Genomic DNA, 25,607 nt, shown 5'->3' with positions numbered 1-25,607 from the left:
TCTGCTTGTTTCTTGCGTTTCTTGTGCCCCTTTCTACTCCCTTTTGACTTTTATTCAGCCTCTTCTTACTCATTTGTCACCATTATTTTGCCTCTGTCTGCTCATTGCTGATCGTTATTCTGTCACTTTCTGCTCATTGCTGACCTTTATTCTGACGCTTTCTGCTCATTTCTCACCTTTATCATGCCTCTACTGCTTATTTCTGAATTTAATTCTGCCTCTCTCTGTTCCCTTTACTCCATTCCCCTGAGACTGCGGGAGGAGCCTCAAGGCCCCCTCGGTTCCCGCCGGCTCACACCCTCCTGTGGAAGCCGGCATTGCTGCTGGAAAAGGCAGCTCCTCACGTGCAGGAACAATAATTTTATCTCTTTCCCTGCCCATATGTCTGCAGGCAGGACAAGAGATGAAACCTTTGCTCGAGTGAGTGGGAGCACTTTTGATAGCTCTCGCCCACTGGAGCCGGAGTGTTTGCTTTAGCTTGGTGGGTGCTGTCACAGCTCCCACCAAGCAAAAGCATACAGTTATGTCCCGGAGTGGGCACCCTGGAAAATAGCAGGAGCGGTAGTGGTCCCCAGGGCCATTATTCGCTCAAGCCCATGGAGGGTCACCCCATGCGCCCATCTCCTTGTTTTCTGTAAATAAATCACCGGGGAGCTGGATGTCCCGAAGCTCCATTAATGCCCTCGAGACCTGGCCCACCCAGAGGGTTTTACCAAACAAGCCCGGGAGCCTGCACTAGTTTTGTTTCTTTCCCATAAGTTGCGGGTCCACCGTGATTTGCAACAACCTTTTAAAAGAAAAAGCTGGTTTGCCCTGCCGGGGTCCCTCTGCAACCCCAGCACCTGAACTCAGTGGTCATGGTATGCCTAGCCTACCCCCTTTTCTTTTTTCTGGGACTCAGCTGAAGCAGAGTCTCAAGATTGCTGCCAACACTTCCTGGTTGAAGTGCTTGCATCCAATCAGATCTCAGCACAAGATCAGAAGGGTTTGTGGAGCCTTCGCGTGCCTAGATATCCACATTTGTTTTTCTTTAATATATCCCAAACTATTGAATGGATTTGCATCAATTTACAAAAAGGTCGCTTTCTGGACCAACAGCTAAAATTAAGATGGGAAACGCACTTTTTCTCGGCCAACCACTTGACGGATCACCCCGAAACTTTCCATGCCCTACAAAAAATGCTTTTCATATGGAAACTAGGATCTAACTATAACTACCTATTTGGCGAGTGCCAGTAGGTAATATATATATATATATATATATATATATATATATCCATCACACAAGGTTGCCCCAAAGAAACGAAGCCACCAGGCAGGTTCGTATTTCGTCCTTTATTGTACACGACTTGCCAGCAAGCAGCAGCGAAGAAAAGGCACCCTCATGACGCCAGACGCGTTTCGGGAACCCCTGTTCCCTTCTTCAATGGCCGGAAATGCTGAAGTGTTTAGTTGGTTCTCCTCGTATTAAATAGTTCAACGAGCTGCCCCAGTGGGCGTGGCCATATTCATGGCCCTCTGGTACTCGTAGTTCGGGAGATGTCATCTCATGTGAGTCCATTAAACACACAGCACATATTAAAACGGTGTTACCCATGTGGGTTGGTGCACTGTCCTGTTAAACTGCCTGCCCCGCTTTGTAGTGGTGTTGCTGAACTGCCTCCCAAAATCGCGCTGACACCATCTTAGTGCAGCGCGATTTTGGGAGGCAGTTCAGCAACACCACTACAAAGCGGGGCAGGCAGTTTAACAGGACAGTGCACCAACCCACATGGGTAACACCGTTTTAATATGTGCTGTGTGTTTAATGGACTCACATGAGATGACATCTCCCGAACTACGAGTACCAGAGGGCCATGAATATGGCCACGCCCACTGGGGCAGCTCGTTGGACTATTTAATACGAGGAGAACCAACTAAACACTTCAGCATTTCCGGCCATTGAAGAAGGGAACAGGGGTTCCCGAAACGCGTCTGGCGTCATGAGGGTGCCTTTTCCTCGCTGCTGCTTGCTGGCAAGTCGTGTACAATAAAGGACGAAATACGAACCTGCCTGGTGGCTTCGTTTCTTTGGGGCAACCTTGTGTGATGGATATATATATATATATATATAAATAAATATTCACTGAAAAATCAAAGGTTAAAGTAGCATTATAGTTAGTTGAATATGTCAGTAACAACATTAACATTTTTAACAAAAAAAAAAAAACCAAAGAAATTAACCAGATATAGTTAGCAGAGCTAACTATAACTTGCGCCCCCGCCATGCACTGCTTTGGACCTCACCTATTACTCATGACTTATTCTAAAACATCATTTATGACATCCCTGATGACATCTTAAATGACATCATTGATGAAATCACAGTGACATAACTGACGCGCCCCCATCCCCTAGCCTATTTTTGCCTCGGGGACTCGATCCGCTGGTCCTACAATAATCATTGATAAGTGCATTGGTGCCTACCCGAGGCACCCAATAACTACCATGTTGCACTCTTCCTCTGAGAGGGTGAAATATTTGTTTTGTTTCCCTGCCCGCAACAGAACACAAGACTGCTAACAGCCTGTGGGAGCATTTTTATACCGCCTGCTGGCTGGAGGCAGACTTGTATGCTTGCTTTTTTTTAGTGAGATATTAAAAATATTCTCCTACCAGACAGGAGGAAACAGGTTTCCCTTCCTGCCATAGTGCGAGCAGGGAAACTACTGTGTCCTGGGGGATGGGGTCCCTGGGTCTTTTTAAGGCTCGGGGATAGAACCTGTGCTGACCCCTTCCCCTTTCATTTACATTTCGGCCCAGGGGGGTGGGGGTCTCTAGGGCCTAATTAGGCTTTTGGAGGGGGCTGAGTGCCCCCTCCCTTGTTTTTCTACCATGGCCACGGGGGATGGTGTCCCTGGTGCATCTCAGAGCCTCAGGGAAGGGGGCCACGTGCCCCTCCCCTCAAAAAATACCACACGTACCCCCCAGGTCATGTATCACCCCAGGGGGTTTAAACCACTAGTGATTTTTTTTGTTAACCCCTTTGCTGCTAGGCCTTTCACTCCCAGTGCTAAGCCTTTTTAGGACTGTTTGGAGTAGTTTGTGCTTAGGCTCCATAACATTTTGTCCGCATAAGGTATTCACGCCAAATGTGTGTCCTTTTTTCCAGCATTCCTGGTGATTCTAAAGATGCCCAGGGTATGTGGAAATTAGCCAAATTTTGTTTTTGAGGTAAAAATGGGGAAAAAGTGCTATAAAAGAATGCATCTGTTTTTTTTCGATGCACGTGGTATCAACAAAGGGGTTGTGGTGCTAAAATCACCATCTTCCCAGCTTTCAGGAATCTGCAGACTTGAATCAGAAAAATAAATTTTTCAACACAGTTTTGGCATTTTACTGGGAGATAGCCCTTTTTTCCTATTTTTGTGCTTTCAACCTCCTTCGAGTTAGTGGTGGAAAGGGGTGTGAAACCCATGGTGGATCCTGGAAATCTACACATTTCTGAAAAGAAAACAACATTCTGAATTCAGCAAAGAGTCATTTGTGTAGATCCTTCAAGGTTTTCCTGTAAAATGTAACAGTTGAAATAATAAAATATTGAAATGGTGTTGAAAAAAAACACCATATTTGTCTACGTTTTCATCTGTAACTTCTACCTACTATGGCAGATGTCTGAAAGCAATATACAGTTATATCCGCTGGGCCCTTCTGGTTGCAGGGATATAAAGGACTTCTACGTTCTGCAAGAACCCGAGGTACCCAGAGCAGACAAATGAGCTGCACCTTACAATGTTTTTTCATTCTGTATCAATTATACCGCATTTTATATGGTAAATCAGTGGCTCTCGAACTGGGGTCCGTGGACCCCCAGGGGTCCATGACACATTCCGAGGGGGTCTGCAGGCAGCAGTGCACTGCAAAGCTCCTTGTATAATCAGCAGTTTTCGGGCAACAATAAAAGTATCAAGATAACTCCGGCGATTAATGTTCCTGCTGGGGAGAGATGGGAGTTTTGTCTAGTGGCAGCTTTGACTCATCTAAGGGAGCGCAGATGGTTAATATGCCTGCTGCAAAGACCATGTACCATGAATTTCAAAGAGCAGTATTTTATGTGCATAGCTCAGTAGGTTACTGCTTTTGTCTCAGACATGTTTTTAGTACTGTGCAGTTCATAAGTTACAATTGTAATCTAGCACAGTGAGCTATGAACTGCCATCAAAGAGCTGCATGCAAATTGCATAGTACAAGTTAGTAAGTTATGTTTTTCCCAGTCTTTCACTATCCTGATGCTTCTAAAAATGTTTGGGTAGAAATAAATTATTACTACAGTCACTGCTAACCACTGTGTTATGTTCTGGGTTTGTGCTTCTCCAGACTAAGCACTCCTAAAAAATGACTACCAGTATGGATGACGTGTGAATCTTACACCTTTTAGTCCCCTTTGCCTTATGTAACATTTTCCATACACTGATTTACACAATTATGATTCATTGTCTTTTATGTGTGTGATGTAAAGTGCTCTTACACCCTACACTGGTATGAGAGGTGCTATAAAACAAATGAAATACATTTGACAGAGGGGCTACGGAGAGATGAGAGGTACTGTTGAAGAGTGATAGTGAGGGAATCATTGAAGAGTCCCAACAAAGGTTACCATATCCTGGTTTATAGTAAGGTCATCACTTACTATGGTTTAAAATGAATACAATTCAATATATAATGACAACATTGTTGTACAATGCAACATTTTTCCAAATGATCTTGTGAGAGAGCCCCCCGAAGCCCCTTTTGTAGTGGTCAGGCTCATTCACTGCACTTGGTGTCTGACAAACTTTTTTCAGGGCTGCTTTGGGTTTCCAGTCCGGCCCTGGCAGGAGAAAGAGCCTCATTCTGCAAAATAAAACCAAACAATGAAATGTTAGTCGCTGAGATGCAGCACCAACCTTCCCATTAACATATTTCGTTTTTTGCAGATTTCTTCAATATAAAATACTAAAATCTTTAGTAATTTGAGTAATTGGTGTGCACACATGTGTTTATTGGTCTCTAGTAACTGTTTTATTGTTAAAAATGTAATCGTACAAAATGCTTGGGTGTCCTTGCCTTCCAGTAGTGACTTAATGGGGGTCCTCAGGAGTCAAACATTTGGGAACCACTGTGGTAAATTTTAAAGAATGGAAAAATGTTATGAAGGAAAACTCTGTATTTCTGAAATGTACACCAGATCCTAAGTTTAGGAGCAGAGGTAGTTTTTACATCTCTGAATTTATGGGTACCCTTAAAGGCATGTTTTTCAGAGGGAATTTTGTAAAATGTCTTCTATGTTACACACTTTCTTACATTTGTAAGGCACAAAGATATTCAATTGGTAATAACAAATGATGTTCTACTATTCTGTATTCCCACGTCTATCGATAAAAATGGGACCCTACTTGTGTGGCTGGGCCATGCACCTGCGAACTAAAATACCCAAAAACAAAACCTAGGAGACATCATTTTTCACCCAGCAGAAACTAGCTGTTGATTTTGGGCCCCAGCTCAGCAGACACCTAGGAAAAACTACATAACCAGCACATTTTTAAAAACTGGACTTCTGGGGGAGTCCAGGGTGGAGTTATTTGCATAGCTCCCACCAGGATTTTTTACACTGAATCTTGTGTAAATCTCAAACTTTGCCTAAAAATCACATTTGTATTTCTGTGAAGCCCTGGAATCTGCAGGCAGCCACAAATGAGCCCTCCCACCATTCCCCAAGGTCGCCCAATAAAATTACTACTGCACACCAAGTGCCATGACAGGGAAGGGCTCAAAACGTATTGTGGAGACATCAAAATTATCTATCTGTCAGGTGCAGCACAGGCCCACCCTTGGCCCGAGCTTCGCCGGGGCACAGGTTAGCAGCGGGCTTGCAGGAGCACTTTTGAGAGTGTTACAGGAGGCCGCGCCACCTTAGAAGCCGCTTTCAAACTATCTATCACAAAGCAACCTGGTTTGGAACCTCCCAAACCCAGACATTAATGAAAACGAGACACCCATAGAAGTCCAGGGAAGTGTGGCTCACCAAAGACCCCGCCACCGTCAAAACCAACTTCCACTAAGGAATGAAGGCTGTATCCGAATGAATGAAGAACAGTCGCCTGAAACTGAACTAGGACGAGACGGAGGTCCTCATCCTTGGCTCCATCCCCTCTGCCTGGGGCGACTCCTGGTGGCCGGCCTCGGTGCTGCGCCGACACCCACCGACCACGTACGCAACCGGGGGTTCATCCTGGACTCAGCACTGTCAATGACCCAGCAAGTTAACGCCGTCTCCATCTTCTGCTTCAACACCCTCCGCATGCTTCACAAGATCTACAGGTGGATCCCCACCGAAACCAGAAGGACGGTCACCCAGGCCCTCGTCACCAGCAGGCTAGACTACGGCAATGCCCTCTACGCAGGAATCACGGCCAAACTCCAGAAAAGACTCCAACGCATACAGAACGCCTCCACTCCCCTCATCCTCGACATCCCCCACCACAGCCACATCGCTGCCCACCTGAGGGACCTGCACTGACTCCCCGTCAACAAGAGGATCACCTTCAAGCTCCTAACCCACGCTCACAAAGCACTCCACGACGCCGGACCAGCATACCTCAACGACTCACCTTCTACACCCCCAACCACCAGCTTCGCTCCACTGACCTTGCCCTCGCCACCGTCTCACGCATCCACCGAACGACCACCGGTGGTATATCCTTCTCCCACATCGCCGTCAAGACATGGAACACCCTCCCCATCCACCTGCGCCAGACCCAGGACCTGCTGATCTTCAGGATACTTCTCAAGACCTGGCTGTTCGAGCAGTAGCAGCTCCCCCCACTCCTTAGCGCCTTGAGACCCTTGTGGGTCAGTGTGCACTCTACAAATGTTTGATTGATTGATTTATTTATTTATTTATTTATTTATTAATATTCTTATATAGCGCTGGAAGTCAACCCCCGAAGGGGTATCTCCGCGCTTACGCTTTACCAAGGAGCTAGGACCTAGTTCTGAACAGTAATCTGAAGTGGGGAGAATCCTAACAGGCGACGAATAGAAAAGTTTTCAGGGACTTCTTGAAGGATTGAAAATTGATAGTATTTTTGAGAGCTGGGGGCAGTGAGTTCCATAGGATGGGGCCTTTGTAGGACAGGGCTCGCCCTCCCTGCCTAGCTTTTTTTATCCTTGGAACCTGGAGTTGTTGCTGAGTGCTGGAGCGCAGGGTACGACTGGGTTTGTAGGGTTTGAATATTTCTTTTAAATATTTAGGTCCATTGCCAAACAAACATCTGTGATTAATTTGGCTTACATGGATCCCCAACGGAGAAGGACTCAAAATGTGTACTGAATTCTCTTTTGGGTTCCCACTTGGGTTCCCCCTCAGTGTTTCATTTTAAATGTTTTTAGGCTTACTCTGCTTTGGGCACCCACACAAGTGAGAAATCCTTTTTAGCGGGAGACCAGGGGGAACATTGCGTGGTAGTAAATTTGTGCTGGCCTGGTGAGCCCGCAGCTTTTCCTCACAGAAATGTGAGGAAAATTTTAACTTTAACTAAATTTTAAGTTTGTACTGGATTCTGGGTAAGAAAATGTCTGGAAATCCTTGCAGGCCACACCTCCCTGGACGATCCTGGGTGTCTAGTTTTCAGAAATGTCTGTGTTGGTAGTTTTTTTTAGAAGGCTATCGAGCCAAGGACCAAATATGTAGGGGGCCCCTTTGCAAAACCAGGTCATTTTGTGATAGATAGATTTGATGTCACCACAAAATGTTTTGGACCCTTCCCTGTTGCCCAACCACACAAGTGAGGCAGCATTTTTATCGGGAGACCTGGGGGAAAACTGGGTGGTAGGAAATTTGTACCAACCTGGTGATCCCACAATTTTCCCACACAGACAAGTGCAGGAAATGGGCCTTTTTAGCTAGATGTTGGGCTTCCAGAGGTTTCTGGGTAAGAAAACTTTGAGGGACGCATGCAAGCCACACCTCCCTGGACTCCCCGAGGCATCTAGTTTTCAGAAATGTCTGTGTTTGGTAGATTTCCCTAGATGACCGCTGAGCCTGGAATAAAAAATGCAGGTGCTCTCCTTTCAAAACTATGTTGTATTGTGATAGATAATTTTGATGTCACTATAATCTGTTTTGGGCTCTTCCCAGTCATGGGCACTTGACCCGCCAACACAAATGAGATGACATTCTTCTTGGGAGACATGGGGGAATGCTGGGTGGTGGGAAATTGTGCCATCTCAGTCATCCCACAACAGTTCCATACAGAAATGTGAGGTAAAAGTATGTTTTTGTCAATAAATCAAATTTACAATGGCTTCTGAGTAGATAAACCTTGTGGGTTTCACAAAAAACATGCCACATATTACTCTGTTAGTCTCCATTTTACTAAATGATATGAGGACCGAAGGTGTTCAATACTGAGAGAGTATGCACTGACGGTAAAAAGCAAAAAATTACCAAAACATTTTTACACACCCATCTGCTAGTCAATCACAGGCATACTAGTTGGGTTTGGCAGGAGGGTAAGTAAATGGTTCATGAAAAACCTTTATTCATACAATGACTTTATGAACAATAATCTGCAAAAGTCATTGTTACTAATTTTATCAGATCAGAGAACCACTGACTTGAAACTTGTGAGCTGTAAAGCCACACTAAGGCGCCAATTGTTTTACAGTCCATTCACACTCCTTTAATGGGTTACACACAGAAAACCATCTACACTGCCAGCTGCAGGCCGAACACCGTGCAACACTTACAATCAGCGCCATTCAAGGGTCCATCACTCTTATACGCCTTCAGGATTTGCATACTAAGCCAGCTGTTACTCCTCTGTAGAGAAATCATCTGTGTTAGATTTTGGAATTGCAGTGCTATGTGAGACAAGAAGATGCCACACTTAGGAGGAAGTTGTCATGATTTTGGGTGGAACCGAGCACCTTGTTGGACAGAGGTGCCCCGCTACGTGTCACCCTAGAACACTGAATAAATACGTGAGAGCTGCATGTTCTCTTAGATCTTCTGCCTGAAACTACAAGGAGAAGAAGTAATCATAACACAATAATAGAATACAACAAAATTACTACAGACAAATGTACCAATTATACCAAAGTGAATCAAAGGTAAGCATTATATACAAGTGGCAGAAAAACCAGTTGAATAGAGATTAACCCTCAAGTCAAAAGGTAAAAGTCAAGCGATGAAAGACACCAGAAATGCACCAACCACTCTCAGGTGTTAGATAAAAAGTAATTCTGTGATAAGAGAAATCAAGATGCAAAGCAGATGTCCCAGAGTGGCACTATATGTTTTTAAGCACTACAAAGTGGTTATTCTTTAAAAATCCCTATCTCCGGTTCCCTATATTGGATTTTTGTCATTTCGGTGTCATTTTAAAGACTAAAATATTTCCTATTGTTATAAATTGGTTTTTTTATTGTGTGTTGTGTCTTACTTGTTTGATGTATTGGTATTATTAAATGCTTTACATACCGGTCTCCTAAGTTAGACCTCACTGCTCGTTGTCAGCTACCAAGGGTTGTGCAAGGGGCTAATTTACTAAGAACTTTACTGGACCTTACTCTGGGTTGGTGGCCTTACTGCCAGTGGTAAGTGCATTTGCCAATAACCCACAACCAGCCAAACATCAGTCCACACACACCGCCAGTCCACGAACACCACCAGTCAAACGCCTGTCTACAAACACTGCCAGACAAGCTCCAGTCTGTGCACATTGCCAGCCAAACACCAGTCCACACACACTGCCAGCCGAATGCCAGTCCACACTCACCACCAGCCAAGCACTAGTCTACACACACCACCAGTCCATGCACACCTCCATCGAAATGCCAGTCCACACACACCACCAGGCAAGTGCCATTCCACACATACCGCCAGGCAAGCGACAGTCTACACACACCGCCAAGCGCCAGTCCACACCCATTGTCAGCCAAATGCCAGTACACAAGACCAGTCAAAAGCCAGTACAGGCAGACCATCAGCTGAACTCCAGTTAAAATACATTTGCACTTTGCATGGTGTCTAGTGGGTTTCTGGCAGATGAGCCTATAAATATAGCAATTTGCCTCCTAGAGGGGGGTCAGAAAACTGCCAAACATGACCCCAATAAAGGGGAGCAAACCTTGCCCAAGGGGCCACTCCCCAACATACACATAAAAGGATCCCTTGTGTCTAGTGGCTTTCTGCCCCCCTTGGGGCAGATCAGCTTAAAAATATGGCTGATCTGTCCCCAAGAAGGGCAAAAACGGTCAAAATATATGCCAAAATAAAAGGGGAGCGACCATGACCAAAGGGTCCTTTCCCGAATTTGTGCAAACAATTATCCCTGGTGTCTAGTGTGTTTTGGCTCCCCTTTAGGGGCAGATCAGCCTAAAAATATGACCGATCTACCCCCCAAAGCAGGCAGAAATTACCAAAATATGTTTCCAAATGAAAGGGGCAGCTCTCGGAAATCCACATTCCATTATACCTGGTGTCTGGTGGCTTCTGTCTCCCAAGAGGGCAGATCAGGCTAAAAGCAGCCAATCTGCCCTCTGGGGGTGGCAGAATACAAATGAAAATGCCCCCAAGGGGCGCAATACTTGCCCAAGAAGTTGCACCCCCAACATCAAACAAGCCCTGGTGGTCTAGTGGGCTTCCGCCTACTAATAATGGGCAATTTGTCTTCTGGGAGGGAGGATTCCCAAAATAAATTTGCCCCCAAGGAGAGCGACTCTTGCCCAAGGGGTTGCACCCTGCAATTATGCAATGCATCAATCTCTGGCATCTTGTGTGTTTCAAATCACCCTCCCCATGGAGCAGTTCAGCCAATAAAATGGCCAAACCAGCCTGAGGGGGCGAAACACAGATTGCATTGCAACCAGGGATTCACTCCCCCAAAAGACAGAAACACAGCCATGGTGGTCCAGTGGATGGGATTTCAGCTCCACAATTGCGGGCCCACCCCTGATTGCGGAGACAGGTCTGGATGAAAGGAAAAATTGTTTCTTTTCCCCCTTTGTCTTTTTCTTTTTTTAAATCCCAGGAGAAGGACTCATCTTAGGGAGTTCCTTTCTCCCAACAACTTGGAAGCAAATAACTTCCTCTGCTGCCATCCCTTATGGGGGGCTTTCAAGGGGCAGCCCTTGGGGGAGCACTAGCGATTCCCCCGTAGGTGGGTATGAGGACCCCTTGGAACCGTGCTCAGCACACGCCGACCGTGCGCAAGGATGGCTCTGAGCTGTACTCTGCACACAAAGGTTCATTTTACCACGGATTTGCAGACCCTCCATACATTCACTGCAAAAGTTTGTACGCAAAAAAAGTTTTTGGCCCTATCCCAATCAGATCTTAGCAGGAGATCTGTCCACTTCACTTATCCACCACAGCGTGGATGTATAAAACATTTTTTACCTTAATTTCTCCAAAACTAGCTATGTCTACAGTTCCTTTGGGGAAAAAACATGCTTTGGGACACCCACCCTTTTTCTCAACCCCCTCGTGACGCTCACCCCGAAGCTTTCCATTTGCAAACTACTCAAAAAGTAGCACATTTTTTGAAAGTTTTGTTAAACTTTTCCAGTTTATCAGCAACACTAAAAAGGCATTGCCTATGGAAAGATAATCCTAACTATAACTACCCAGTGGCGATCTAGATATATCTGTATTGAGGTGTGTGTATATATGTATATACATATATATATAACCACAAATCCCTTCAACTTTGAAGAAGACAAGGGGACACAGCAGAATGCTAAAGAAATGTCCATTATTTGGCAGAATGGCATGACCTGTTTGGACGGTGTGCCTTTTTCCAATGCCTCTCACACTAGGGGATTCACCATTGAGCAATTTAAATGTGCTACCCTCCTCCTATTGGTGGGATCACGATGACCAATTGTACCACAGTGCACTCCTATTGCGCCTCATCCTAGACTTCAATTCCCAGCATGCATCAGTCTTGTTTGCTAGGGAAATGTCTCTGTGCAGCCCGTCAAATTGTGTTCTCCCGGTGAGTATGGGCTGTGATATTCAAAAATAGTCAAAGTTCTTTGCCCCTTGGTTTTAGTTCATGCCACAAATCTGTTTCTTCGCCCCCAACATCCTGCCTCACTTTTCCGATTTGGGGCATGCCCGGGGACGACGCTGCAGTGAACTCGCCCCTCCGTGAAGTCACGGACTGCACTTCATAGCAGTACCTTGCTCCAATCATTGTGCGGCAGGCCCAAGGTTTCCAACGTCTCAGAATTCCTCAAATGCCTTGCCGCTGTATCCTCCGAACACTTTCAGGATGGGTCCCCTTGCGCATCACTGGCTCTGCGCTAATATAACCACAAATAGGAATATATACATACATGAATATATATATATACTTGGTGTTTAATTCCAGTATGTAGCGTGTTTCTAAAAGATGTAGGGTGCCTTCATGGTTACCGCCCCTACGAAGTGGCGGAACACAATCAATTGCAAAGTAACTAAGATGTATTGGGTTACTTGCATGGACCACCTCGAAATGCCTAGCCACAGGATATGCCTGGTCTTTATTGGCGATGGCTCGTATGTGCTGGTAGTTTAGAACAACTAGAACAAGTAGATGTATATAAATATTTGGGGGTGTTATTTGATGAAAAGGGTAATTACCTGCTTCATAAAAAGGATATACAACGAAAGGCTAATGCATTGACGGCAGCATTTAGAATTGTACAGAAGTCACTCAGTAACCTCACATATGGCCCACTCCTGAGCATTATAGGGGCAAGACTCCTCCTAACCATTACGTATGGTAGTGAAGCACTAATGGGAAAGGATATGGAAACAATAAATAAGGCCCTAATAAGAACATATAGGGTACTTTTTCAACTCCCTGGGAATGCGTCATCCGCACAAATTAGGTTGGAGTTTGGATTAACAAACCAACAATATGCGAGGCAAGGGCAATTTATCAAGATCTGGAAGCGTATAAAAAATGGCCATGAAAATGAGATATCACAGCTACTATGGAAGGAAATAAATAATAACGTAAACTCAGCCGCATGGATATACCTCAAGGAAGCAATAGATGACTTTGCAGTTACTTATATCTGGGAAAACAATATAACCAACGTATCGTTCAAAAAAATAATAAATAAAACTGCAAACCAATTATCTATTGTAAGTGACAAAGCCACCCTCATAAAGAGAAAACACGCCTGGTCAGTAATAAATGGTTACAAAAAAAAGGGAATACAACAATACTTGGAAATACCCTGCTCTGAGAAAAATAAACAGGAGCTTCTTAAAGCGAGATTTGGAATGTTGCCGGGACTTTGTCATCTTCCCCCGTGGAAAAATACTGAAGAACAAACAACGTGTAGATTGTGTAACAAAGGTGAGGAGAATATTCTCCACCTATTATGCATTTGTCCCGAACTCCTAAATGAGAGAAGAACTTTAATTAAATTACCGCTTAGGGTACGTGGAATAAGGACATGTAGGCAGGCCCTGATACGGTGTCTACAGTCAAACGATATAAGTTTAAATGCTGCCTTCGTAAGATTTCTATTGATAGTGAAAAAAGAAATTAGGAGAATAATAATTTTAAAAAGTAATTTATTATGCAACCAAATTAATTTTATGGTGCTTTGGCATTTTAATTGTTTTTAAATTAATATAGCAATTTGTATGTTTCTTTTTCGTATCGCATGTGTAATATTGTAAGATTTTAAATAATCAAAAAATAAAATGTACTTACTTACTTACTTGCTTACTACTGGTAGTTTAGTACTACCGACGTACCTCAAAGCACAAGAACACTCCAACACATATACGGCATGGTCTGTTTTGCAATTGAGTCTTTTATTAATACATATCGAATGTGGGTTGAAAGGTGTTGTATAATCCTTTCTGATTTTATTGGATTTACAAGCCTTACACAATATGCACTTGAAAAATCCCTTCTGTGTTGATGACCAATTTGTGGGTGCTCTTATTTCCGGGCTGGTTTTTACTAGGCAGTTGCCCATAGATCGAGCTTTTCTAAAAGTCAATTGAGGTGTATGACATTGTCTAGACAGATCTGCACCAATTACAGGGTCATTCAGTACCAGGTTCCAGTTTTTCTTTAGGATTTTCCTGATTGCCTTATGTTGTTTGTTATATGTGAGTATAACCCTGCTAATTGGTTCCAATTTTTTAAATGGGGTCTGTATGTCATTCTTTGTGGCAAGCGCTTGGTCCCTGGTGAGCAATTGTGTTTTATTAATCGCTCTTTCCACAACCAATGGGGCATACCCTCGTGCTAGAAACCTTTGTTTGCTATTTTCCTGAGCTGTATGGCAATCGGATTCATTGCTGCATATACACCGTACCCGCAGCATCTCCCCATAGGGGATGCTCTGAATTAGATGTTGCGGGTGATGGCTTGTAGCGTGCAGCAAAGAGTTACCTGCAGTGGGTTTACGATACATTTTTGTGGAGATAACATTATCTTTTATAAATACCTCCACATCTAGAAAGACCACTGAGGATTTGCTCATATTTGCGATAAACTGGGTGGCGCTAGAGGGCGCACAGCAGCATGGCCGCACTGCCGTGAGGCTCCTGCAGCCCGGAGCTCTCATCCGGTCATTTATCCTTCCCACCGTCACCATTTGACACTCTGACCCTGGATTATTGGCTGGTGGGCTGTGGACTGCACTCGGCCCGCTTCCCGAACTGATCGGAGGTTCCTGTCCGTTTTTACAGGGTCCGGCAGACTCACCGCTGAGCGTCCTGGAAGTCTGGTGCTCTGCTGTCCGGCGTCTCGGTCCACTATAGACCGCTGCCTCACACGTGGGGTGGAGGCCTCATCCCATCCCCCCTCGGGGTCTCTTCGATGCTCTCCGCCTGGACTTGGCTGTCGGCCTTGTGTGTGGCTCTAACCCGGTGACGGGGACTGTGCAGCGTCGTCGTGGAGTTCGCCCTGAGCTGCAGTGGAGGAACTGCGGCGGGGGCGCCGATCCGCCTACGGCCTCAAGGCACTGCAATTACACGGTAGGGAGTGGCGGGGCATGCATGCCTGCTCGTGCCCCGCCTGTGCTGACCTCCTGACCGACTGGCCCCTGCAGGATACGAGCGGGGTTTGACTGTAGCTGGGGAGGCATTTTGTGGAGGCACTGGCTGATCGCGCTGCTGGGGGGCCGCTTTCTCTGCCGTCTGACGCCGTTATCCTTCAACAGTCACTGATCACTGGAGCTCGCCGTGTTGGACTTGGCGGGGCCCGACTGGCTGCGCTGACTAATGGTGCCCCCCTACTGTGTTTATGTGTGCCACGCTGCTATGGACTGTACTGCTCTGCTCCTTGGGGAAAGGCATAGTAGCTAATACCTGCGTGTTGACTCGATAGCGCCTTGTGCGTGGCGCTCCATTCATTCATTGATCTGTGGTGTGCTGTGGTGTGCCTCTGCTGTGCCCTTTCGGACTCCCCTTGCCTGCTGCCGCTGTGACTGCCCCCTACTTTCCCGGTGGAGGCTGCATGCTGTGATTCTTGTAGGGTGCTGGTGCTACTGCGTGGGTATAGTGCTACTGCGCCCTAATTCTGGATTTTGCTCTGCTGGGGGACTACATTGGACGCATAACATCGGCTGGGGTCAGTGGACTTATACCCGGAGATCTCCCTACATCTCCTTGCGACTGGTAACTGCTACTGGCTCTGTGTGCTTGACCATGGGGAAGCCGGACAATAAGCAACCTAAACTTTCATTTGACTCTGCGGCTTCTAGGAGGGGCGCTCGCCTGATGCAGGAGGCTGGGAGCTCCCGCTCCCCCCCCCTGCCTGTCGCTGAAGCTAGTCCGCAGCCTACTGCCCCGGATTTCCAGCAGATGATGCAAGAAATGCGGCAGGGATTTGCTACCATTGTGGATAAAGTGGACAAACTATCCTCACGCATGGACGCGGTGGTGCAAAAACGTGATGTTCATGAGGAACGCCTGACGGCGGCGGAGCAACGCATCTCGGATCACGACGACACCGCGGCCACTCATACCACGCAGCTGGCAAGGATGGACAATATTCTGAGGGTAATAGCCGCTAAGAATGAGGAGTTGGAGGCGCGCAGTCGGCGAAACAACATATGCGTTGTAGGTGTGCCGGAGACGACAAATGTAGGGAAAATGGAGACGTATGTGGAGAGACTACTGGTTGGTGCGGTTGGAGCGGAAGTTTTCTCCACGCAGTTCATTGTGGAGCGAGCACACAGATCCCTTGGGCCACGTCCGGCCACTGGTGCGGCGCCGCGCCCTATCATTGCGCGCCTCCTGAATTATCGGGATCGTGATGCGGCTCTGCGGGCGGCTCGCACTAATCGCTCCCTTTCCTTTGAGGGGGTCAATTTCACTGTGTATCCGGACTTCACCCCGATGGTGCAGGAGCAGCGACGCAAATTTTTGGCGGTCAAGAAAAAGCTTAGGGACCTACAGGTGGACTACGCCCTGCTCTACCCTGCGAAGCTGAGGGTGACTCATCAGGCGAAGCAGACTTTCTTCACGAATCCACAACAGGCGGAAGACTTTGTGAAGCGTCTCAGAAGGGAGCGTGCTGCTGCGGACCGGCAAGACGGGGCGGAACAGGATGGCCACCGCTCGGCAGGAGAGGAGGAGGACGCTTGATCAGGTTTCTAGCGGCGCACAGACTGGGCTACATATTTTGCAATGATGTCTCAGCGGCCGCCCTTGTCATCTGGAGCTTCGCATGCATACTATGGCTGCCCTTGGGGTCTAGGGTTTCACAGGCATGACTTCTGGGAGCGATTATGTGGATCGCCGGTACATTCTGGGATTCCACGTGTTGGATCTGTTGTTGAGACGATGGTTGTTATTAATACTCTGCTCCGGGCACCCTCTCTCGCACTGTGCCTGTGTCGTATCTTCAGCTTGTGGCTGGGGGGTCGGCGTGGTGCGAGAGGGTGGTTATGTGCACCTCTGGTGGGCACTCCAACGGGAATACCCCACCACTGTTAAGTTTTTTTCCACTATTGTTTTTCGGGATGGCTGAATGGATGCCTGGAGTCTGGGGAGGGGGGGTGGCAGGGGGTCCTGACGGGTTGGGGTTGGTCAGGTGGGTGGAGGGAGGGAGGAATGCCCTGGTAGGTTCTCTTTTGCCTGGCGTACTTACTTGGTGTGCGCGGTTCTTTGGTTGTGATGCGTGCTTGTTGCACGGCTGTTTATCTCTGTGTTGGGGAGGGAGGGGTTTGTTGCGATGTATGGAAGACGGCATGGTTGGATGTGGTGTGCGGCGCGCGAGTTGTGTGATGTATATAGCGGTGCAGGCTTGCTGCGTGGGATGGGAGCTGCGCCTAGTGCAGTGGTTTGGCGGTCATTGTCGTGCATTCTTTGGGGGTGATGTCTGATGTGCTGTTGGATAAGATATCGATTTTGTCTTGGAATGTACGGGGACTGAATGATGCCAGGAAATGTCGTAATGTGCTACAATATCTTGATCGGCATTCCATACAGATAGCATTGCTGCAGGAGACTCATCTGCGCCAGGCACCTGCACATACGTTCGGTGGGAGGTGGGCTTCAGTGAGGAAATTTTCATCGTACTCGTCTTACGCACGTGGGGTTGTTATACTGATCAGGAAATCACTTACGTTCCAGGAGCTGGGGTCACGAACGGACGCAGATGGGAGATATGTGATGTTGTGGGGGAGGATTGGACAAGTTACTGTGCTGTTTGTGAATTGTTATGCACCAAATGTTGATTCTCCTGCTTTTTTCCTTACACTGTGGGGCCACATTCTTGAGGTAGATGCCTCACATATTGTGTGGGGGGGGGATTTTAATTTGGCATTGCGAGCTGTCGAGGACAGGTCAGAAGGCAGCTCTCAGTACAATGTCCAGGCCAGGGATGTCTTACGGGGCATTGTTGAGGAGGCAGGCTTGCTTGATAGTTGGCGATATATACACCCCACGGGGAAAGAGGGCACGCATTTCACAGCACAGGCCCGTACCTGGGCGAGACTGGACTATGTCTTCCTCTCCAGGGGCCTTGTGGCGGGACTACGAGGTGCGGCGCACCTCCCCAGGACGTACTCAGACCACTGTCCAGTTAGGGTTGTGTTATCGGTGCCTGGCCTGCACAGGCCGCGACCACCTTGGAGACTATTTCCGTCTGCCCTGTTGGATCCCGTCTTTAAGGCGGAGCTTGGCGAGGAAGTGGAGGCCTTCTTCCCGAGGAATAGGGGGTCTGTGGACAGTGTGGAAGTGATATGGGAGGCATTTAAGGTTACCATCCGTGGGGTCACGATCTCCAAGAGCTGTGGGGTACTCAGGACTATTGTTCGTACACTTGCTAGCTTAGAGGATGATTTGCGGCAATTGGAGCGTGAAATGCTGGATGGCCCTGCTCCTGACCTCATGCATCAGTTTCGGGGTAAACTCTCAGAATACGAGGAGGAGGCAGCACGGGAGGCGAAACATAGGGGGAAATACTGGACAGCGAGGAGGTACTGTGAAGGTGAGAGACCAGGGAAAGTGCTTGCCGCGCTTACGAGGCATCAGAGGCATAGTTCGGATGTGTTGGAGTTGGTTTTACCTGATGGCACCCGCTGTAGTGACACGAACGACATACAAGAAGCGTTCTTACATCATTACACACACTTATACACCACGCAGCAATCAGGAGATGTGAGGTATGGTGGGTTTCTGGACGATTTGGCGCTCTGCTGGTTATCCGACGATCATAGAGCATTTCTGGGTAGGCCCCTTGAAGTGGATGAAATCAGAAGGGCCATTATGTCCCTTAATAATGGTAAGGCCACAGGACTGGATGGGATACCCGCCGAATTTTATAAATGTTACGTGGATATTATGGCTCCGGTGCTACGGGAGGTCTTCGAGGAATCCCTTGAGGTGGGGAGATTACCAGGATCTATGAGGGAGGTTGCCATCATGTCGTTGCTCAAGCCTGGGAAAGACCCCCTGGATGTAGGGTCCTATAGGCCTCTATCGTTGCTCAACTGCGATGTCAAAATATTGGCCAAGGTGTTGGCGACTCGGCTTTCTGAGCTCATGCCCGTTATAGTTTTACCTGACCAATCGGGTTTTGTGCCTGGCCGGGCAACATCTCATAATCTTCGGACGTTGTTCTCCCTGATTCCGACGATAGCGCCTGAGCTCCCGGTAGCTGCTGTTTTTCTGGACGCTACTAAGGCGTTTGACTCAGTTGAATGGGGTTACTTGGTAGAGGTTCTGTGCAGAATGGGCTTTCCTCGGATTTTTATCTCCTTGGTCAAGTTGCTGTATACCGATCCGGTGGCCAGGGTGGTTGTGAATGGTGTACTGTCCTCCGCTTTTCCTATCACGAGAGGGACCCGGCAGGGCTGTCCCCTTTCTCCCCTCCTGTTTGCCATCGCAGTGGAGCCTCTTGCATGTAGGGTCCGCCAATTCCATCAGCGGAGTGCGTTTAATTGTGTCCAGCGTCAAATTGGGATATCTCTGTATGCGGACGATGTTACCCTTTATGTAAAAGATCCGCAGTTGAACCTTAACTCGATCCTGCGTGAGTTTGTTGCCTTTGGCGGTATCTCTGGGGTGCATATCAACTGGCAGAAATCCCAACTCTTTCCGCTCACTGCAGCGGTTCGCCGCTTCCCGCTTGACTACCCCCTGGAATGGTGTGACTCGGAGCTGCGATATCTTGGTATTGTTGTTGCATTGGACAAGGAAGAAACGATCAGGCTGAATTATGGTGTCGCTATGACTAAACTGGCAGATAGCATTACTAGATGGATGTCGTTGCCTCTTTCCATGGCGGGTAGAGCGTCCCTGATAAAAATGGTTGTGTTACCCCGCTTCCTTTACTTGTTTCAAAACATTCCGTACTACCCTGGGGCGTTTTTTTTCAAGCGTCTCCGTTCGGAGCTGATCCGATTGTTCTGGGTGGGCAAACAGGCACGAGTGGCATGGTCTACGTTGACGCGGCCGTATGTCGATGGGGGCTTTGACGTCCCAGAGTTTGAACTTTATTATGTTAGCGCTCAGGCACACTATGCGTATCACTGGATGCGTCCCACGCCGTTTATGCCTCAGGTAGCTGCTGAACAATGGGTTGCTCATCCCCTTCCTTTGGAGGGCATGGTGCTGGGGCGTGTTGAGGAGGTGGACACCCACCAGACGATGGTGACGTGTACGGTGGATGCCTGGAGGCAAGTTGCGAAGACGCTGGTTCTTACATTTCTTTACTCCCCTGCACTGCCCTTGGTGCACCACCCTGACTTGTCCTTGTTACGAGAGACGGGATTCCAACGAATGTGCAAGCGTCTTGCGATCCTTACTTGGGGGGACCTTTTCAGTGGAGGTACTTTTCGTACCCCTGAGCAATTTTTGGGGGGAGGAGAATACTCCCCGCTGGAAATGTTCTATTATGTCCGACTGCGACAGGGCCTGCGGGCGCTGCTGCCTGAGTACCCCAGGGAGCCGGGCGTGGCGTTACCACTCCATGTGTTGTTGCTCTCGGATGGGCGGCATCTGGTGTCTAAGTTGTACGGAGCCATTAGGAAACAAAGGGTGGCGTTGCCCAGTCGGGCACGGGAGCAGTGGAATGTTGAGCTCGGAATCGTTATTTCTGACGACCAGTGGGCATACTGTTGTGGTGTGACTGCCAATATCTCCTCTAGCTGCAGTTTAAAAATCATACACTATAAGTTCATACACCGATTCTATTACACTCCAGCTAGGAAACTCAGGTTCCGACTAGCGGAGGACGATAGGTGCGCTCGTTGTCATACAGCGGGGGCCGACTTCCTACATTTGGCGTGGGAGTGTGGGCCCATCTCAGAGTACTGGGTGCAGGTCCATGACGCCCTTCGGGTCATGACGGAGGATGGGGTGCTGTTCGATCCTGTGGTCCTATTGCTAGGTTATACCAAGGAGGTGCCGGCGACCTATCGCAGGTTTGTGGATGTGGCACTACTGTTAGCGAAACGGCGAGTAGCCTGCTGTTGGGGGCGGGGCAGGATACCGCGATTCGAAGACTGGCTGAAGGATATTGTCTATTGTCAGGACCAATTTAATGTTTACGCAGAAATGATGCCTGTGCGTTGTAGGCCTAGGGACTTTTGGAGCCCCCTGCAGGTGTACCTACTTACCAGGGCTGTGCAAGATTCTGATTCAGACAGTGAGGATCGGGTTGGGGTGGGCTGATGGGGTCTCGTTTGATATGATCATCCCTTGGTATACGACACTCCATATGACACAGTGACCGGGAGGGGTTCTGTGTACTGATGCTCCGGACCTTGCATGGCTTACACTGTATTGTCATGGTGTGGGGGGAAGGGCCGCATTGCCTGCTCTTCTGTGACGGTGCTTGCGATGCCTCAGCTCAGGACCTAATGAACTCTGGATATGCACCCACTCGCCTGGTACTGTTCTTTCTGTAGGGATGTACGATTGCTATCCTCGTTATTGATGTACTTCTATGGTCTGTATTGCTATGCTCCACCTAGTGCATTTACTGATATTGTGCTATCGCTCCTGCCCACAATGTTCCCCAGCTGGACTTGGCGCCTGTACTTTCCATGTACAATACTGCACTGCACTGGTCTCTGAATCATAATACGCTTTGTATGTGCTGCACTACTGTGTTTTGCTTGTCTTCCAATAATAAAATAAAAAGGTTTAAAAATAAAATAAAAAATATTTGCGATAAACTCAAGATTAAGCTGGTTTCTATTTATCTGATCAACAAAATCTATGGCCAGTGACTCGGGACCCTTCCAAATCAAGAATAGGTCATCGATATATCGGAGCCAAAGGGGTACATGTTGGTCTATGATGTGTTTAAAGTGCCCCATGAGGACCTGCTCCTCCCACAGCCCCATATGCAAACAAGCATAGCTGGGTGAGAAGCAGGCCCCCATCGCAACTCCCCTGATTTGTTGATAGATATGGTTGTCGAATGAGAAGAAATTTTGCTCCAAACATGTAGTGACCATATTGACTAGCATTTTGTTGTGCAGTGAGAGATATGCCGGCCTACGGTTTAAGTAGTGTTGAACTGCCTTTATACCATCTTGATGGCGTATAGATGTATATAATGCAGTAACATCCATAGTTATTAAAATCAGATCATCACTCCATTGTATTCCCTGAATTTTTCTAAGGAAATCAGAAGTGTCTTGGAGGTAGGATGGTAATTTTTTTGACCCATTCTTGAAGAAAGTAGTCTATATATTTTGTGGTATTTTCCATAATACTACCTATAGCCGAAATAATGGGCCTGCCCGGGGGTTTGATTTCATTTTTGTGTATTTTTGGAATGAAATATAGTGAAGGAATTACTGGATGGTCATTCCTCAAAAAACGATATTCATCTTCACATATTAACCCCCCACTTTTCTAAGCAATTAATTTACCATAATAATCATTCCAAGAAGCCTTGACAATGTTGATGTTGCTTTGTTTATAACATGCAATTTCATTCAATTGGAGGCGGGATTCCTCCATGTACAGCGTCCGCGGCCACAGGACAATATTTCCCCCTTGTCAGATTATCTCACAATCAGGTTATCACTGTCCTCTAACTTCTTCATACTGTACATAGCACTGTTGTTGATGGCTATATTTGTGCCCCACAAAGTTTGTAGATTTATACAGTTCTTTTAAATCAAGTATTACCTGTTCATTGTAAACATTGAGGTTGTCATAGAGCATGATTGGTTGAAACACTGATTTCGGCTTGAATGGTGTTTTAACAGTCCCACTTATATCAATGTTTTCCAACCCCAAGTCACTTGTGGTAGCTGTTTGTTCATTTTGAAGTGCCACCATATCATGGAACAGGTTTACATCACCAGCCGTGAACATATATATATATGTAGGTGTGTGTTAAACTGATATCCTGGTTAGGTATGATTATAAGATTTTAATTTACGTTATAAAAAAAGCCTAGAAATTTACCAAATAAAACAAAGGTTAAAGTGATGTTATAATTGGGTGCGGACATAACACAAAAACTAACATTTAAAAAAACGAAAAAACTGATGTCCACTGGTTACAGTTCTATGAGCTAACTAGAACTTGTACTCCCCATGCACTGCTTATGACCTCACATATTACGTCACTCATTATATGTTAAATCACACACACATTACCAACTCAATAACTCAATTAAGAATAAGATTTAAACACAACAATGAAAACACTTCATTAAAAATCTCAATATAAAATTCAAATATAAGGATAGAAAAGCTATAATTTGTAAAAAATCATGTTACACTTAGCTTGATGATCTAGTGGGGGGTGATATATTGGAAGTAAAATACTGGTGGCATGATCTTAGCGAGGTCCATATAATGACACATAATCCTCAATGTCATAATGAACTGAAAGATTGCAAATACATTTGAACTAACCACATTAGTTGCTAAACAATTGAAGTGGCGGTACTGTTTCCAGACATTTGGTTTCCGCACCAAGGTTTCTTAGTCTCAATACAGACCCTATTCAAATCTCTCTTTTAGGAGATCTAGCACACTCAGAATTGCGTGTTGTCAGTGGAATATGCAACTATGTAAAACTGTAGAAAGTGAATTAACAATGCCTTTGCCCACATTCATGTTCATGATTCTCTGAGACAAGCTGTTAGAAATGGGGTTTCTGGTTGGCTAGGCCATGCACTTAAGCCAGGCAGAACCCACCACTCTAGTCAGCGCAAGGGAGTTACACGCTGACGATAACCCCTGCTCACCCCCTTGGTAGCTTGGCAGAGCAGTCAGGCTTATCACAGAGGCAATCTGTAAATTATTTGTGCAACACACTCACGCAGCAGCGACACACTAGGCACACCACAAAAGGAACTCCACACAAGGTTATATAAAAATATCCTTTGTATTATCGTTAACAACACATTAGAACACAATCACATATATATCACGGTGCCACTAGGCAGTTGTCATGACTTCACAGGGATTACATAAATCCCTAGGCCAATCGGGCCACTGTCCTAATCATCACAATTAGTCTGACCAGTAACTACTGGTATGAACTATATTTAGCATAACACATTGTGCATAGTGCACCCTAGTAAGCACTTGTAGAGTGAATAATATACTGGCAATGTAACCTTACATCCGGGCACAACACCTTCACATTGCCCGTTAGGCAGCAACTGTCTTCCCCTGCGTAGGCTCCTGGGCTATCTGCCCACCTACCAAAGGGAATACAGTAATTTCTTTGTCGGGGTCCCTGTCCTGGGCTCGCCCGGCAATGTCCGTAGGAGCAATCAACAAGCCCCCAACAGTGTTCCAAATCGGCAGCTGCCCGCGATTGCACGGTGCAGCTGCTGGCAACCAAATACATAGGAGATCTCTCCCGGTCTCGGGCTGTGGCTCTGAGTGGGGTCAGGACCTTAATCCCACCCAATATTGATGCAGCCCCGCAATGCCACCACAGGCAGCACAATGCCCGCAATCAGTAGATCTCTCCGAAACGGGAGACCAAAGGAAGCCAGTGGCGGCCTGCGTTCAGGCTGCTCCTCAATGTGTGCCTTTAAGCCGAGGTGGAGAGGACAACACTCACCCACCTCTGTTCGCAGCAGTACACTGGGCTGACACCAGCTGCATGTACTCACTTGGTACCACCCCAGCAGGTGGGGAAGGGGGAATCACTGCCAGAGCTAAGTCTCGGTCGATTTTTGCTCTTCTCGGCTGGGCCTGTTCACGCAGTGGGACTCGCCCACAACTAGGCTCATCCAGGCCCGGCTTCCGGTTGCCTCTCTCTTCCTCTGGGGAGCCCTGCGCACAGCCAGGCTCAGCCTCTGTCTGGCTTCCGTTTTGTCTCTGCATTCCGCTTTCCGGTCGGGACCTTCAAACCAAAGAAATGCAGGGTAGGCTCCCGCCCAAACCTTGGACCTGCGGCGTCTCATGCCGCACCTCGGCAGAGTGAGCCCGGATCTCGGGCTCTGGCACTGGTTTAAGCCCTCACCACGTGCTCCCTTTAAGGTACCATAGGATGCTCTTCACGCTCTCTCCCTTAGGGAAAAGATGGGAGAGGGGAGAGATCCCACGAGACCCTGCACAGCGCTCCATACGAGCTGTGAGAAAGCAGGATGAAAATCCAGCGCTCACCACGTGCTGAGTCCAAAAATCTCACGGCACAGCTGGGTACAAGCAGGCTAGCACACAGAGTTACTCAGCAGAGTAGAAGTCCTTTCAGCCACCCTGCAGGTCAGTCCCAAGTGGCAGTTCCTCCTCACACACTGCAGTCCATGCAGTGTCTTCTCTTCAGTTCTCCCAGTTCACTAAAACATGGGGGTCACAGCCCCAGTACGTATAGTCCAAATGTCTTTGTTCTCCCCTGGCACAGGGCTCTGAGCCCAGTCCAAACAAGATCTGGGGCACTTTAAAACACATTTATCAGTACACAACACCCTCCATTCTTAGTGTACACCTTGGCCCCATACACACCACAGGGGGGCCGAGCCAGCATTGTGGAAGGCAGGCACAGCCCTATTCAAGTGCAGGTGCTACTCCTCTGACGACTCTAGATGCAGACCAGGCCTATTCAGCATAGCACTGGGTCTCCCAGGCATGGCAGGAAACACCTCAACCCCCCATGGACTGGCTGGAGTGAATGCACATCC

General features: G+C 47.2%; 1 protein-coding gene across 5 annotated transcripts in view; it reads left to right on the top strand.

The window, feature by feature from the left end:
* LOC144792165 (oxysterol-binding protein 2-like) overlaps positions 1–25,607 on the top strand; it is a 1,552,312-nt gene that overhangs the window by 1,113,933 nt on the left and 412,772 nt on the right. The window lies entirely within an intron of this gene.

This window comes from Lissotriton helveticus, chromosome 11, assembly GCF_964261635.1.
Source record: "Lissotriton helveticus chromosome 11, aLisHel1.1, whole genome shotgun sequence".
In the NCBI taxonomy this organism is placed as follows: Eukaryota; Metazoa; Chordata; class Amphibia; order Caudata; family Salamandridae; genus Lissotriton; species Lissotriton helveticus.
Note: the sequence above shows the minus strand (reverse complement) of the source record. Positions and strands in the feature narration are given on the sequence as shown.